Genomic DNA, 18,097 nt, shown 5'->3' with positions numbered 1-18,097 from the left:
CCCCTGATTCCTCCTTGCCCCCCTTTTGATGCAGGTGGTGCTGCCTGAGGCAAGAGGCTCAACTCCCCTTATGGCTGTATATAGTCCCAACATTTTCTTCCGGCCCCCATAATGGACTTTTTAAATTACATCTTTGCTTGTCCCCTCAGCTGGAAACACTGGGGCACATTTACTTACCCGTCCCATTGACGCCGCCGATCAGGAATGTCTGGCGAGGATTTGGGTCTGCCGCGATTCACTAAGATTGTGCGTCCAATTTCCTACATGTGTCGCTTCCCCCACTGAGGTCCGCCGGGTTTCACCTTCTTCTTCTCGGTGCATGTAAGTGCTGATCTTGCAACACAATTTCATTTTTAAATTCCGCGGTTTGTCCGAATCAGTCGGGTTGTCTGACGGCCACGCCCCGCTGATTTGTGTCACATGAAAGCTGTCGCCGATGCGCCAAAAAGCCGGAGCAATTAAGGGCAAAACATTAAAAATTCGGGAAACCCGACGGAAATGCTTCCGACGGACCCTTAGTAAATGTGCCCCATTGTCATTTACTCCATGCCTATATGTGCTGTAACTGAATGGACACCTGTACAAGAGGTAGCAACCTGGTGGTTTCCCTGTTTCCCAAGTCCAGATCCCCATATGGGGTTAAATGATCAATTCCAAGGAAATGAATCCACTTCATAATAGGATAATTATAATTTAAAAATGTCTTAAATCCAGCAAGTCTAGCGTGAAACCTTGTCTTCTACCTTGGCTTGATAGGCTTCTATCCCCTGGTGGCCTAGTGTTATGCTAGTGTTCACTTTTATTAAAATACATATTTGGTCCACATCAAAGATGGATAAAGGAGGAAGATGGTTTTTGGGGATGAACAATAGATACATTTATGGCCTCCGAGCTGATTTCCTTACTTGTAATCAAATACAAGGAAACTAGATTTAGAGTGAGTCTGTTGGGTATAATATGATAAACCAAGCCAATAATAGTGTTATGTAGTGACCTTTAATAGGAGCAGACACATAACTTTGTGGCCAAAAACTGACAAAGCAAAACAGAAAAAAAAAAATATTTTTATGAATATGCAAATTAACCAGCAAGTGCACTGGAGGCGGGGCAATTTAGCTGGATACTTCTACAGAGAGCTGTGACGCATGCAAGTGATGAAATGGGATTAATTCCTATTGATTCCATGGAAAAGCAAGATAACTTGCAGTTGTCTGATGGGAAATGAGGCCTGCCCCCATTGCACTTGAAGAATTGATTTGCATATCCATTAAGAATGGATTATTTCAGCATTGCTTTATCAGTTTTTGACCACAGAACTAAGTATCTACTCCTGTTAAAGGGCCCTACACAGTGCTACTATTGGTTTTCGAAGGTATTTTGGACCTGAAAGATTCCCTTTAAATTGCCATTGGCTTCTTCATCTATGGAGCCGTTGTGCAGGTGCCCACTTTGCACTTGTGATGTTGTATCCATCACTGATCAAGAAGCCCATCCATAATGTTCATGTCCATTCTTTTTCAGTGGAATCATAATCTGTGGCCCTGGTGGGCCAGTGGAATTAGTAACACCGCTTTGCCTGGCCCAGCCATCTGAGACCGATCCAACACATCCCTAAGGCCCTGTTCACTTTCTTCTCCGGAGAACAAGTAACGTAAAATATATTTGGGAAACTTTGGGAATTTCAGAAAAACTTTCCCGAACAATTACCAGATAAACTAGGAGTAGAAGATATATAGACGACGTAGCATGATAGATCTGCCTCTTGGCTCGCCAGCTGCCTACCCCATGCATATTCATGCTCATCTGGAAATATGAATTGAAGTAGCCCAGCAGTCCATATGTTCGTCTAACAACGGGGACAGGAGCCTTCACTTGTCACTAGCAATATTTTACTTTGGAGATGTTTTTTTTTCAAAACTTTTTTAATTCTAAAATTATTATATGTAAAAAGATTTAAATTTGGACATCTTAAAAGTGTCCCCCCTTTACATCTGAACTGAGTTGGATTTGCATAAACTAGGGGTACCTTCCGCACAGTAGGAGCACCGCAGTTCTCTTAGTTCTCTGCATTGAGAGGCTTCACATCGACCGTCTTGTTGTACTGCACAACTGTTATATTTACCCTTATTCCTGCTGCAGCTTTTACTCAGAGCAAAAGGGAGAGGCTGTGGAGGAGCTCAGTGTGGAAAGCTGTGGAAAGAGCACAGCAGTGTTAGAACAAACTCAGGACTAACAAGACTAACCTTCTACGCTCATTGAGGACCTTTTTTGGGGGTTCTTAGTTCAGATGGAGGGACGCCTCCTTGTCTCATGGAAGCACCTAGGTTTCATGGGTCAAACATGGGCCTATGTTAGTGGTCATCATCCTCTGGTTTTGTTTGGGTCATGTAAGAAGACAGAAAGCTATGGACAGGCAGACTGATAAGAGAAGCTTTAAAGCTAATTAGACACCGTTCCTCAGAGGCGGGGCCTTAAAGGAAATCTACCATCAATATCCATCATGATAAACCAGGGACACTTACTCATAGATCCAGTTAACGTGACTGTAGTAATCTTCTTATATTTGTTATCCATGGCTTCCGTCCTTCTAAAATAATAATAATAATAATCTTATTTATGTAGCCCCATCAAGTTCGGGATCGCTTTACAAATCAAATGTACTTTTATAATTATGATATGGAGCTAGAAAGGCTCTGGAGGGGGAGAGGGTGTTACCAGAGCCCCTCCAAACAGGGGGAGGGGAGACAGGTTAACAATTTGTAAAGCTACAGCACAGAGGTGTTCTGGTAACACTGCCCAGAGCGCTTCAGGATCTCAGTCTGAAAGATCAGCTGAGACCCACCCCAGAGGGAACCGGAAGCATCCCTAGGGGAACCTCATAACCATTTGACTTTCTGATCCTTGCTTGGTCCTAAGGGATATGAAAGAGGCCTATGCTACCTTGATAACCACCGCCAAGAGCCACTTGTCTCCTGGGAGTAACATCTGCCCCAACATAGTAGTAGAGTGGCACCGTGAGAAGCGATAGGGTGCAGTCATTCACAAAGGGTCCAACAAAACCCACCAGGTATAATAGCAATCGATGGTGGAGTAAAAATATTGTCACTGAAATTCATGGAGTGCTGCTTCATCATCGATTGCTATCTGCCCCAACATAATATTAGGCTTCGGTGGGGTATGTTGCACGGGCATGCCCACTAGAGCTCACTGATCTATCCAGGCTTGGTGACAGTGTTGTGAGCTGTTCAGTTCTTGTAGGTTTTCCTCCTATCCTGAAAACCCAATAAGCTGAGGTTAGAGATGAGTGGACCCGACGTTTGAGTTCAGGTGAGACCCTGGAATATTACCGGACTGGCAATCGAACAGCCAATCTGGCAAATTAAAGCTCCTAGCAACTAGTTATGGCTGTGATTGGGCTGGGGTTTCCTGTGGTTAGCCATAGCTAGTTGCTAGGGGCATCGAAATGCTGGATTGGCTTTTCGGCTGCCTAACGTTAATATGTTTGGGTCCTGAGGATGAACTCGCATGTTGAGTCTGCTCTTCTCTAGCTGTGGTATAAGAAGCTGAAAACACTGTCCTGACATCCTAATCCGAAATAGATTTCATCCTAGCAAGGACAAAGAGGGAATTTCGCACTGAAATGATCTCATAGATGAACAACACAATGGGGCACATTTACTTGCCCGGTCCTGTCGCGATCCCGCAGTGCGCTGTCCAACGAGGATTCAGGTCTGCCACGATTCACTAACCTCGTGCGTCCCAGTTCCTGCATCCGTCGCTTCTGCCCCGAGGTCCGCCAGAGTTCACCTTCTTCTTCCCGGTGCATGTGAGTGCTTAATCTTGCGACACATTTCCTTTTTTAAATTCCGTGGTTTGTCCGAATCCGCCAGGTTGTCCGACGTCCCGCCCCCCGATTTCTGTCGCGTGCAAGCCGGTGCCGATGCACCAAAATCCGATCGCATGTGCCAAAATACCGGGGCAATTCAGCGCAAAGCGGAAACCCGACAGAATTGGGGTCCGCGGACCCTTAGTAAATGAGCCCCAATCTGCCATATAACTCCAGTAGTAAAGGGGGAAGCAACACCATTTTAGCCCATATAAGACCCATATTGAAACCCAAATCTGGGGGGTCCCAAACTGATGTCCACAGGACACTAATCCAGGTAAGCCTGGAACTACAGTTTGCATTAGGAGGCCCCAGACACAACTTTACTTGGGACTCCAAAAATACTAAATCATACCCTATTTGCTTGTCAGGTGGAAGTTGGGTCACAACAAGGCTTGTTGTGTCATCCAACGGCCAATGCATGTCCCATTCTGGCTCTGTTTTATTAGCCTTTTGCCAATCCGGGACACAAATCCTTATAATATTCCATAGAATCGCACTGCCGGAGGAGAGTGAGACAAGGACAAATAAAAATCAATATTTTTAATGCCTTGTGGAACATCCGGAAGATAAAATGTTCCCCGACGCTCCTCAGCTTGTTCTCTACAGGATTTTGAATGTCTGATTTATAGTACAGGTCCATATATCACATGGAGCCGGATAGATGATGAATTATGACAGCACCACTGCCGAGATAAATATTATTTCTGAGGGAAAAGCAGAGGAAGCGCATTGTAATGGCCGGCGGACGGGTGTTTATTTTTTAAAGGGCATATTCACATTTGCCTTATGATTTAATGGCATAAGAAAAAAATGTATTGTCTTATCATAAGAGTAGTAGAGGCTTTGATATTTACTCCTCTCCTTTCATTATTGGTTTTTGAATTACCGTAGATATCTGTGACCACCGAGTCGCTGTATCTAAGCTGTTATCATACAGGTCTCCACCAAACATATAGCTGAACTGCTGTATCTAAGCTGCCATTATAAAGGCACCCACCTTACATAGAGCTGAGCTGCTGTATCTAAGCTTCCATTACATAGGCACCCACCATACATAGAGCTGAGCTGCCGTATCTAAGCTGCCCTTATATAGGCATCCACATTACATAGAGCTGAGCTGCTGTATCTAAGCTGCCCTTATATAGGCATCCACCTTACATAGATCTGAGCTGCTGTATCTAAGCTGCCCTTATATAGACCCTGACCATATACAGATATGTATAGCTATTGAGAAGATAACCCTATGTTTAAGCCTGTGTACCTAATTTTTTATACCCCGCTATGAACCAGGCTCTTTGGGGGACCCAAAGCTAAACTCTTGCAAGTTGCCCATGAGTCTATAATTATGTTCCTGTTAAAGGGCGTAAAAGGTAAAAAATGTAGAAGCTATCACATGCATATCACAACTTTTAAAAAGTGAAAAAGTCCCTTCCTCTTTTCCTTGCCCCACCCCCAAAATAAAATAATGTGGTCCTTAATGGATAATGCCCCCTTCCAGTGGCCAACTCTCCAATGGACCCATATAATACCCAATAACTCAACTCAGCAACATAAAGGGGCAGATTTACTTACCCGGTCCTGTCGCGATCCCCGAGGTGCCTTCTCCGACGAGGATGAAGTCATTCGCGAATCTTCAAGATGCGCCCGATCGGCCGCCAGATATCCTGCATGTGTCGCTTTCCCGCTGAGGTCCCCCGGAGTTCACCTTCTTCCTAGTGTTTGTGAGTGCATTGTCTTGCGCCACAATTTGAATTGTAAATCAAGCGCTTAGTCCAAATCAGTCGGGTTGTCCATCGGTCACGCCCCCCGATTTGTGTCGCATGCAAGTCATCGCCAGGGATGAGAGTGGAAAGATTTTGCTTGTACCGTGGGTCCAGGAGAGTGAATACCCAGTAATCGGTGCTGGAATAAATTCTTTGAACGCGAGGGTCACGGGATAGGCAGCCTAGCATGAAATCTGCCATATGCGCCAGAGTACCAACGCGCAAGAATTCACTCCCCTCACTGGCCTGACTGCCCATTTCCTCCTCCTCCAACTCCTCTTCTTCTGCCCATACACGCTGAACAGTGAAGGACTGAACAATGGTCCCCTCTTGTGTCTCGCCAACATTCTCCTCCTCTTCCTCCTCATCCTCCTCCACCTCCACCTCCTCCGATATGCGCTGAGAAACAGACCTGAGGGTGCTTTGGCTATCAACAAGGGGATCTTCTTCCCCCGTCTCTTGTGACGAGCGCAAAGCTTCCGACTTCATGCTGATCAGAGAGTTTTTCAACAGGCCAAGCAGCGGGATGGTGAGGCTGATGATGGCGGCATCGCCACTGACCATCTGTGTTGACTCCTCGAAGTTACTCAGCACCTGACAGATATCAGACATCCACGTCCACTCCTCATTGTAGACTTGAGGAAGCTGACTGACCTGACTACCAGTTCTGGTGGAAGTTGACATCTGGCAGTCTACAATCGCTCTGCGCTGCTGGTAAACTCTGGATAACATGGTCAGTGTTGAATTCCACCTCGTGGGCACGTCGCACAACAGTCGGTGAGCGGGCAGTTGGAGGCGGTGCTGCGCTGCCCTGAGAGTGGCAGCATCTGTGCTGGACTTCCTGAAATGCGCACAGATGCGGCGCACCTTCGTGAGCAAATAAGACAGATTGGGGTATGTCTTGAGGAAACGCTGAACTATCAGATTTAACACATGGGCCAGGCATGGCACATGTGTCAGTCTGCCGAGTTGCAGAGCCGCCACCAGGTTACGGCCGTTGTCACACACAACCATGCCTGGCTTCAGGTTCAGCGGTGCCAGCCACAGATCAGTCTGCGCCGTGATGCCCTGTAATAGTTCTTGGGCGGTGTGCCTTTTATCGCGTAGGCTCAGCAGTTTGAGCACCGCCTGCTGTCGCTTAGCGACGGCACTGCTGCTGTGCCTAGAGCTAGCGACTAATGGTGCCATGCCCACGGATGGTAGTTCGGAGGAGGAGGTGGAGGAGGGGTGGGAGGAGGAGGAGGCATAGTAGGCCTGAAAGACCTGGACCGAGGTAGGCCCCGCAATCCTCGGCGTCGGCAGTATATGACCAGCCGCAGGGTCAGACTCGGTCCCAGCCTCCACCAAGTTAACCCGATGTGCCCGCAGCGATATATAGTGGCCCTGCCCGGCAGCACTCGTCCACATGTCCGTGGTCAGGTGGACCTTGTCAGAAACGGCGTTGGTAAGGGCACGGATGATGTTGTCTGACACGTGCTGGTGCAGGGCTGGGACGGCACATCGGGAAAAGTAGTGGCGGCTGGGGACCGAATAACGAGGGGCGGCCGCCGCCATGAGGTTGCGAAAGGCCTCGGTCTCTACCAGCCTATAGGGCAGCATCTCCAGGCTAAGCAATCTGGAGATGTGCACATTAAGGGCTTGGGCGTGCGGGTGGGTTGCACTATATTTCCTTTTCCGCTCCAGCGTCTGGGGTATGGAGAGCTGAACGCTGGTGGATGCTGTGGAGGATCGTGGAGGCGACGATGGGGTTTTTGGGCCAGGGTCCTGGGCAGGGGGCTGACTATCAGCTGACACAGAGGAAGGAGCAGTGGTGTGCACGGCCGGAGGTGAACGGGCTTGGTGCCACTGAGTGGGGTGTTTAGCATTCATATGCCTGCGCATACTGGTGGTAGTTAAGCTAGTAGTGGTGGAACCCCTGCTGATCCTGGTTTGGCAAAGGTTGCACACCACAGTCCGTCGGTCATCCGGTGTTTCCTTAAAGAACCTCCAGACTTCTGAAAATCTAGCCCTCGCCGCGGGAGCCCTCGCCACGGGAGCTTCACTACGTGACACATTTGGCGCTGATGCACCAGCTCTGGCCCTGCCTCTCCGTCTGGCCCCACCACTGCCTCTTCCAACCTGTTCTGGTCGAGGACTCTCCTCCGTCTCAGAAGCACTGTGTTCACCCGGCCTCTCAACCCAGCTTGGGTCTGTCACCTCATCATCCTCCGATCCCTCAGTCTGCTCCCCCCTCGGACTTCCTGCCCTGACAACAACTTCACCACTGTCTGACAACCGTGTCTCCTCATCGTCGGACACCTCTTTACACACTTCTTCCACTACGTCAAGAAGGTCATCATCACCCACAGACTGCGACTGGTGGAAAACCTGGGCATCGGAAAATAGCTCAGCAGCAGCCGGACAAGTGGTTTGTGACTGTGGGAAGGGTCCAGAAAACAGTTCCTCAGAGTATGCCGGTTCAAATGCCAAATTTTCCTGGGAGGGGGCAGACTGGGGGGAAGGAGGCTGAGGTGCAGGAGCTGGAGGAGTGCCGATTTTGGTGACATGGGTGGACTGCGTGGAAGACTGACTGGTGGACAAATTGCTCGAATCATTGTCGGCAATCCACGACATCACCTGTTCGCACTGTTCTGGCCTCAACAGTGCTCTACCACGAGTCCCAGTAACTTCAGACATGAACCTAGGGAGTGTAGCTCTGCGGCGTTCCCCTGCTCCCTCATCAGCAGGTGGTGTCTCACCCCGCCCAGGACCACGGCCTCTGACCCCTGCAGTAGTTGGACGCCCACGTCCCCGCCCTCGTCCTCTACCCCTAGCCCTCGGGTTAAACATTTTGAAAATGAAAGTTATAACTTTAATTTTTTTTTTACTTTTTTTTTGTGGTTTTTTTTTTTTTTGTGTTTTTTAGTTTTTAAAACCAAACGATGCTATCCTATTGCTATGGCTATTTTCTAGCCAACTATGAAAGCACACTACTATGCCAGATGAGATGACGCTGAGTTATGAAAAAATAAACGTAAAATAAAAAGTAAATGGCAGACTGTGCCTAATTTCAATCAAACCCCTAATAAATTGTCCCACTTTGGTGTTTGAGATGGATATGTGCGTCACTAAGAGCTAAACACAACGGTCCCAAGTCTCACTGCAAATTCCTCACAATATGGTAGTAGATGCACTACAGCAAGTACAGCCACCAGCAGATCAACCAGAAATCAACTATATAACGCTATTGTAGGCCTAAGTAAGCCGTTTGGATTCTCCTTTGGCTATTTTCTAGCCAAGTATGAAAGCACACTGCTATGCCAGATGAGATGACGCTGAGTTATCAAAAAATAAACGTAAAATAAAAAGAAACTGGCAGACTGTGCCTAATTGAAATCAAACCCCTAATAAATTGTCCCACTTCGGTCTTTGCGATGGATATGTGCGTCACTAAGCGCAAAACACAGCGGTCGCAAGTCTGACTACAAATTGCTCACAATTGGCTAGTAGATGCACTGCAGCAAGTACAGCCACCAGCAGATCAACCAGAAATCAAATATATAGAACGCTACTGTAGGCGTAAGTAAGCCGTTTGGATTCTCCTTTGGGGTGGATATGTGTGTCACTAAGAGCTAAACACAACGGTAGCAAGTCCCCCGGCAAATTCCTCACAATATGGTACTAGCTGCACTACTAGTGCCAGCAAGCCCAGCCACAAGCAAATAAAAAAAAAAAGTATAACGTTATTGTAGCCCTAAGAAGGGCTGTTGGGTTCTTGTAGAATCACTCCTGCCTAACACTATTCTAATAGAACAGCCTAACGCTTTCCCTGACCAGCAGCAGCTCTCTCCCTAGCGGCATCCAGAGACAGAATGATCCGAGCAGCGCGGCCAGCGGCTAGTCTATCCCAGGGTCACCTGATCTGGCCAGCCAACCACTGCTATCGACGTGTAAGGGTACCACGTCATGCTGGGTGGAGTGCAGAGTCTCCTGGCTTGTGATTGGCTCTGTTTCTGGCCGCCAAAAAGCAAAACGGCGGGAGATGCCATTTTCTCGAGCGGGCGAAGTATTCGTCCGAGCAACGAGCAGTTTCGAGTACGCTAATGCTCGAACGAGCATCAAGCTCGGACGAGTATGTTCGCTCATCTCTATTTACAACCCATCAATACAATACAGAAGGGTGAACCTAGCCTCTTTGCTGCCTGAGGTAAACTATAGAAAGGTGAACCCCCCCCCGGTCAAATAGTTATATACTATGCTTACTGCAAATAATCAATGAGGGTACCCATGGATCTTGTAAAAAAAAGAGGGTCCTCTGTACCACAAATGTTGCTTATTGTTTTTACATATTTTCTTGTGCGGTCCAAATCACACTCCACCTTTATCATTGGGTTGGTAGAGTGGTTAATTAAAATGGGTTGTCCCATCACACACAGAAAAAGGAAAAATGAAAATCCAATCCATCATGATAAACCAGGGACACTTGGGTCCCTTTCACACTGCATGTTTGGGGACTTTTACATGGCGGCAAGTTTGTAGCTGGATATATGTTCCCATAGACGGCTATTGCACCCGGTGGTGGTACTGGTACCATACTGTACTCGGGTAAAAGATAGAACATACATCTTTCCCCGTACGTATGGCCGGATGCCATGCATAGCTACAGAGAGCGTAGCGGTGAGCAGCGCTCAGCCCTCCTTCTCTCCAGCATGCTGCCATGTGCACACTCGGGCTGCGACTGGGCAAATATAGGGCAGTGTGAAAGTAGCCTTACTCATAGATCCAAGCACTGTGACTATGGTAATCTTCTTATATTTCTTATCCATGGCCTCCTTCCTTTTAAAATCAACTTTTGAAATTCTAAAATCAACTTTTGAACCAGAAGGGCTCTTGGGGGCGTTACCAGTGCCCCTACATGTAGCGTCAGAAGCTGTTACACTGTGCAGAGCACTTCTTCCCTTCTACCTTGTGAGATTACAGGGAGAGAAAGTGGGTAAATGAGAGGGAGCAGGGGGGGAGAGTAAGACAGTGGGGGTAATTTACTAAGGGCCCGATTCGCATTTTTCCCGACGTGTTTCCGATTTGGGCCGATTTTTCCTGTATTGCCCCGGGATTTTGGCGCACACCAGGGGCGTTGCTAGGGTGGTAAAAGATCCGGGGCACGGGCCCCAATGCACATGTATCGAACTTTCAGTAATGCCCACTCCTGTACATGTGTGGTTGGACCTATAACTACTGTACCTAACATATAACAGCTCTAGAAACCACAGGAGAAATCCCTACCTGTTCCATCCAGTGACTGCAGGTGATATGTTCTCTATCTTCTCCATTAGACCCGGCATCACCACGTCTCCTCAGCCACGTGTCCTCCTTGTTGAGTTCACCACACAGACATCTTATGTTCTTCATTGTCCCTGCATCTTGGCCCCCTAACAGTGTTATCCTGCTGCTACCCCTAACACTCTTAACGCCTTTATTGTAAGGCCCATTTCACATACATGTATGCTCGCTCAGTCCAGGACTGCTTGGCAGGGGAGGTGCAGGGGTGACCGCTCCTCACATTCTCACGAAAGATCTTTTTTCTGGTGACACACAAGTGTGCTCACTGTACTGTGAACAATGCTCTCCTATGGTGGCCGTATGTTAGTTACTGTTCATATAGCTAGCATACGGCCAACATATACAATCATGTGAAAGGGGCCTACAGATACACAGAAAGTCCTCCTGAAAATACTGTTATTACAGAAATAATAAATGCTTCCTAATATAACATATTGTAAAAGCCATAAAACCTTATATATATCTTTAACTGTGGCCCCCCACTAATTTGCCCTCAATATGACCCTAAACTAAATGATGCCCTGCCTAATCATGTCCACATAAAGGAGCAGTCTGCACACTCCCCACTAAGAAGTCCCCCACAGTGCCCCAATGTCCTCACAGTCCCCAGTAATGTCCATCAAAGTCCCCTCTAATGTCCACCTGAGCCCCCTGCAATGTCTAAGGAGCCCCCTGTTATGTCTTCCACACACCCCCTGTGATGTCCAAAGAGCCCCCTGTTATGTCTTCCACACCCCCCCCCCTGTGATTTCCAAAGAGCCCCCTGTTATGTCCACAGATACCACTCTAATGCCCCTCACAGCCCCCCTGTAATGTTAAAAGAGCCCCCTCTAATGTTCCCCACAGCCCCCTGTAGTGTTTCCAGAGGCCCCGTGTAAGGTCCCCCACATTTTCCCTGTGATGTCCCTCACAGCCCCCACTAAGAAGACCCACCACAGTTCCCGGTAATGTTCCCCCACACCCTGCCTAATTTCCTCACAGGCCCCAGTGATGTCCCTAGAACTCCCTGTGATGTCCTGCACAGCCCCCCTGTAATGTCCACAGAGCCCCCTCTAATGTCCCTCACTAAGAATACCCCCCACATTTCCCAGTAATGCCCCCCCAATGCCCCCTAATTTCCTCACAGGTCCAGGAATGTCCCCAGAGCCCCCTGTAATGTCCCCCACAGCCCTCTATGATGTTCTCCAGAGCCCCGACTAAGAAGTCCCCCAAAGCTCCCTGTAACATCCCTACAGCCCCAGGGATGTCCCCAGCGCTCCCTGTAGCCATCAGCATGACTAAGTCGTCTGACTGTGCCTCTCTCCCCTCCCCCACTGCATAATAAAAAAACAAGAAAAATGCTGCCACTCACCTCAGTCTCCTCAGGCTTGTTGCTGTTCTCTGCAGGACCGAGTCGCGGTGACGTCATCACCCGGCGTCTCCTGCTCCTGGCAGCTGTAGTGAGCTGCTAGAAGCAGGAGACGCTGTGTGACTGTGTCTCCTGCTCCCTCTAGTGGAGAACGGAGCCGATGGCTCTGTTCACCATTACAGGGTACAGAGAGGGGAAATCTGCCCGGACAGCAGGAGAAGTGTCCTGCTGACCCGGGACATTCGGGGCACAAGGCAAAAGATTTGACCTAGATCTTTTGACCTAGCGACGCCCCTGGCGCACACGATCGGATTGTGGCGCATCGGCGCCGGCATGCACGCGACGGAAATCGGGGGGCGTGGCAGAACGTAAACCCGACGGATTCGGAAAAAACGCAGCATTTAAAAAAAAAAAAGTTTCGCGGAACTTGCACTTACCTTCACCAGGAATAGGCCGGTGAACTTGAGTGCATTCCGGCGGGCCTCGGGGAACTTCAGCGCAGCAGCGCCACTTGGTGGACGTCGGAGGAACTACCTTAGTGAATCCCGGCCGGACCCGAATCCACCGCACAGAACGCGCCGCTGGATCGCGAATGGACCGGGCAAGTAAATCTGCCCCAGTGTAACAACGTGGCCAAATCACAGAGGGGCTAGGGGAGCCCCTTAGGCTAATCGATATAATAATTAAAGTTGATTTTAGAAGGAAGGAGGCTATAGATCACAAATATAAGAGGATTACCACAGTCACGTTGGTCATGGATTTTGATGGGAGATTTCCTTTAACCCATGGACAATCTGGCTACACCAGAACATTGCTTCTTAGCTCCTAAAAAGGGGGCTTGAGTAGTGGACCCCCCTCTATACAGTCCACATACTGTTCCATCTTTGTGGTCCGTATGTCATCCGTTTTTGCATTTTCGCTCTCTGCAGTTCATCCAACTCTCATCCAATTTTTATACTCAATTTGCTAAATTTCTCCCCTAAAAACTTTTTTGGGCTCTTCCAAAATCTAAAAAAGATTTTTTGTAACCCAGTTATCTAAGAAGTTGTGACTATTTACATCACAGGGCCGTATATTGGATCCTCTGAAAAATTCATACTATCCTCCACCTGAGCACATCTTGGCGATACCATCGGGAAGGGAGAGATAGTTTCGTCATAAAATATAATTATCAAGCGGTTATTTTTCAAGTTGCAAGAACTGCAGAAAGAAATGGGAATGGGATGTAGCATTCATATTGTTAGAAGATGAATAACGTATTCATACGGGAAGAGGGAAATGACTTAAGACTAAAATATATAGATAATCTCGCGTCCCGGGTTAAATGGCTCTCTGAATTTATGAGATAGAATTTCATTCAATATCGCAGCTTGAGGCTCCGCGCGCCCGTTTCTGGCACAGCGGGGGAGTTTGGCTTTTGACATCCAATTTTCACTAACATATTAAGTAGTTCAGAATGGGCTTTTTTTCCTGACAACACAAGACAAAAAATCCTGGTGACCCGCAGGAAATCCGACTTGTGAAAAATACTGCGTGTCATCCCTTTTATGGGGCTGATGGCTCTACGCGGGATGTGCCTTATTTAGCGACAATTTTCTATATCCTCTACTGTCACATTGTCAAAAATTCAGATCTTTTATTCTCCTCGTTGTTCTGCTGAGTCCAAAATATAGGACACAAAATATGGAAAAAAATTATGTCCCTTTTGTTACAGACTATAGCCTGGGAGAGGTAAGTAATATGTATGGAGGACTATAGCAAGAAATGGGGGTTAATGTGCATAGGGGGGGCAGGGTGCCTGCACTGTACATTGGTATCCATCCATCAGTATTGCTATAGCCAAAAACAAACAGGAGTGGATTTGTTTAAAGTTCATTGTGGGAGCTCTGTACATTAGGAGGAATGTGACTGCACTGTACATTAGGAGGAATGTGACTGCACTGTACATTGGAGGGATGTGGCTGCACTGTACATTGAGAGGAATGGGGCTGCACTGTACATTGGGGGGGGGTGGCTGTACTGTACATTGGGGGTGGCTGCACTGAACATTGGGGATGTGGCTACACTGTATATTTGGGATAGGGATGTGGCTGAACTGTACATTGGAGGAAGAGTGGCTGAACTTTACACTGGGAGGATGTGGCTGCACTGTACATAGGGAGGAATGTGTCTGCACTGTACATTGGGGAATGTGGGTGCACTGTACATGGGGGAATATGTCTGCACTGTACATTTCAAGGAATGTGGCTGTACTGTACATGGGGGGAATGTAGCTTTATTGTATATTGGGGGGAATGTGGCTACACTGGTCATTGGAGACTATAGTTATACTAAATATAAGGGTGTGTGGTCACACTGTACATTTGGAGGTCAGGGGCCGTGTGACTACATTGTACATGGGTTTATATCTGCATGGTAGTTGGATGTGACTGCACTGTACACTGAGGCTTATGGCGTTCATGTATATAGGGGGAACATAGCATCTGCAATATACATGGGGGTATTGAAATTGTTATAGGAGCGGGTGGCTCCCCTATGTTTTGGGAGCATGTGCCCATCATTTTACATAGCGAGAGACTGGCACAATATATGTAGGCACATGGCAGACACTTTACATATATATATATATATATATTATGTATAAGGGGTCCCTGTATATATAGGGGTACAGATATAGGAATTGCAACTAATACAGATACATCCCTATACCTATCTGTCTACTGTATATATATATATATATACACAAGGATCATCCTGCAGGTAGTGAGCGCAGCTTCCAATAATTGCTCATACTTATCAAGTCTTGTTTAGAAGGAATCAGATTTAATTAGACTCGATAGTATTTTAATTATCTCCTGGAAGAAGAAGACACTTATTAAAGGATATTTAAATCTAACGACTTCATTGGTAGGAAAATAGCTTTACTTTAATTGCCCAATCAATGGGCTTCCGTTTAAGGTGACCTTTCTGCTATATCTCCCCGTATCCCCTGAGCCGCCTGTATATAGCGGAGCCCGGTAATCGCATCGCACTTTAATTAATTCTTCATATACAAACCTTACAGGGAGCCATAATGGGCGGCCATGATAACGAGCTGCTGGTAAATGAATATTTAAAGGAGAAGTACGAAGCCAAAGGAGATGAGTATATGGTCAGCGGTCAAAGCATCACCGATCAGCAGATCAAGAATAGATGTTCATTAAAGTGATGGCGTCTGCGGCTCATCGTCCAATCATCAGCCCCCGAGAGAATCTTCTCGGAATCTTTTAATCCACCCAAATAAGAATTTTAATAACAAATTAATTAAATTTTAACCACAGGGAATTTCGACCTCTTGAAATGTGCACCAATGGGTCCTGTGGTGACGGGGAGGGGGTCTGCAGATGAAGATGTGTGTAATAACTTCTACTCCCAATATTGTTCCGGGAAGGCTAGTGGGGATTGGGAACTGCATGGGATATAATCTGATTTCGGTTGGAATCATCATATATTTTCATCAAAAATTTGAAAGGTACCGTATATACTCGAGTATAAGCCGACTCGAGTATAAGCCGAGACCCCTAATTTTACCACTGAAAACTGGGAAAACCTATTGACTCGAGTATAAGCCGAGGGTGTAGTATACAGCCAGCCCCCATGTAGTATACAGCCAACCAGCCCCCACGTAGTATACAGCCAGCCCCCAGTAGTATACAGCTTGCCCCCAGTAGTATACAGCCTGCCCCCAGTAGTATACAGCCTGCCCCCATCAGTATACAGTCTGCCCTCAGTAGTATACAGCAACCCCTATTAGTATACAGATAAAGAAATAAATTTAATACTCACCCTCCGTTGTCCCGATGTTCCTCGCGGCTCCCGGCGGCTTCCGATCCCCATCGCGGCTCCCGGCGGCTGCTTCACTCTTCACTGGCCGGGAGATCGCGCTGGCCGTCGCACACTGTGATGCTGTGCTGTTGCCGCTGATGACGTCATCCGCGGCGACAGCGTCGCATCACTGTGTGCGACGGCCAGCGCGATCTCCCGGCCAGTGAAGAGTGAAGCAGCCGCCGGGAGCCGCGACAGGGATCGGGAGCCGCGAGGAACATCGGGGACACCGGAGGGTGAGTATTAATGTATTTATTTTTATCATTGACTCGTGTATAAGCCGAGGCGAGGTTTTTCAGCACATTTTTAGTGCTGAAAATCTCGGTTTATACACGAGTATATACGGTAAATCCTGCGCTCAGTCCGAATCAGTCGCATGGAAGCCAGGGCAGCTGTGCCAGAATCCGACCCCTTACCACACAATCCCAGTGCAGACCCCTGTTAAATATCTGTAAAAACCGCGCAAAACCTGTAAACGGCACAAAGTCCAACTAAAGTGAGCAGCGCGACCCTTAGTTAATAAGCCCCTATATCTATTCTTTTTGGTGTCCATGTGTCCAGCTTTACACCTTCTACTTGTTATCTTACATTGTGCCTATATTTTGGCTTATCTTAAAGGGGTGCTCCCATTTCAGCAAATTAATGTTAGACTGCCTGCATAACTTTTTCCAAAACCCAGATAGGCCCACCCAACTGCCCCTTCAACTCCAACCAGAAATGACCACAGACACCATTTGACCTTTAAACTTTGTGGTATGATGACTAGGAAGGCTTTATTTAACTTTATAACCAATAACTTTTACTCATAGAGTAGCACTGTTAAATCTAACAGAAAAATCCGGGCACCTGTGAGCCCACCTTTCAGGGGGCATGTAGGTCACAAACCCGATAAAAGAGCTGTGAGATTAGGTAGAATCGCAAAAGAGGGAAGGGTGGGCGGGAAAGAGGGTGAGCTCACACCAACAGCCTGCTTTTAACACTTTTAGCCCACCCCTTGATACCACCCACAACTGTATCCCACGTACCCAGGGAATAAACAAACTGCCGGGAGCAGAGGGGAAAACCGGGAGCAGAGGTATGCGAGGAGTGGGGGGGTGGGAGCACGGTGTCGCCCAGCGGGGGCAGGCGTACAGTGTCGGCAGCTCCCAGGAGCACGATGCCAGACGGAGGGCTGGAAAGCGGTGTCGCCCTGCGGGAGCACGGTGGCGCCCCCTTGTCCAGCAGGAGGCATGCTGCCTGAGGTGAGAATCTCAACTCTCCTCATGAAAGGTGCGCCTCTGCACACCCGTGCACAGCTCGTTAGTATCATAGAGAGTAATCAGAGCAGTGTCATATAATTAGCTGTGCACCTGTGTGACTATGGTCAGATTTATGTCCACTGGTAGTAAACATAAGCTACCTAAGCAAGCAGAGATCTAGAAAACTGTGAGGAATTGATACAGAAAGTATATTGGAAAATTGTATAACTTGTAATAATACAAACAATAACATTAATTTGCCGAATTGGGAACACCCCTTTAACCCCTTTACACCGCAGCACCTTCCTTTTCTGTGTTTAACATTTTAATCCCCTTCCTTCAAAAGCCATTGGGGCTCATTTACTAATGGTCGCGGAGCGCACTTTCGTCAGACTGTGTGCCTTTTTGGGGATTACATGGCTTGCACAGGTATTTAAGAAGTGTCTATGCTTGGATTTTGGCGCACGTGAACCTTTTTATGGCACAGCTGCGCTGGCTTCCATGCGGCACAATTTAGGGGGCGGGCCATCGGACAATCTGGCTGATTCGGAGTGAGTGTGGGATTTAACTTTCAAATTGTGTCGCAAGATCAAGCACTTACATGCACCAGGAAGAAGAAGGTGAACTCCTGCGGACCTGAGCGGGGAAGCGATACATACATCCGTTTTTTATTTTT

The 18,097-nt window shown here is 47.6% G+C and overlaps 1 long non-coding RNA gene across 1 annotated transcript; it reads right to left on the bottom strand.

Moving 5' to 3' along the window:
• Positions 1-2,089: 2,089 nt before the first annotated feature.
• LOC140116434 (uncharacterized) lies at positions 2,090-11,081 on the bottom strand. Its single transcript, XR_011852750.1, has 3 exons — positions 10,915-11,081; positions 2,523-2,587; positions 2,090-2,190 (listed from the first exon to the last, which is right to left on the bottom strand). It is a non-coding gene; the product is annotated as an uncharacterized lncRNA (long non-coding RNA).
• Positions 11,082-18,097: the final 7,016 nt, after the last annotated feature.

The sequence above is a fragment of the Engystomops pustulosus genome, chromosome 2 (assembly GCF_040894005.1).
Source record: "Engystomops pustulosus chromosome 2, aEngPut4.maternal, whole genome shotgun sequence".
Lineage (NCBI taxonomy): Eukaryota > Metazoa > Chordata > Amphibia > Anura > Leptodactylidae > Engystomops > Engystomops pustulosus.
This window is presented reverse-complemented; position numbering and strand designations above follow the sequence as displayed.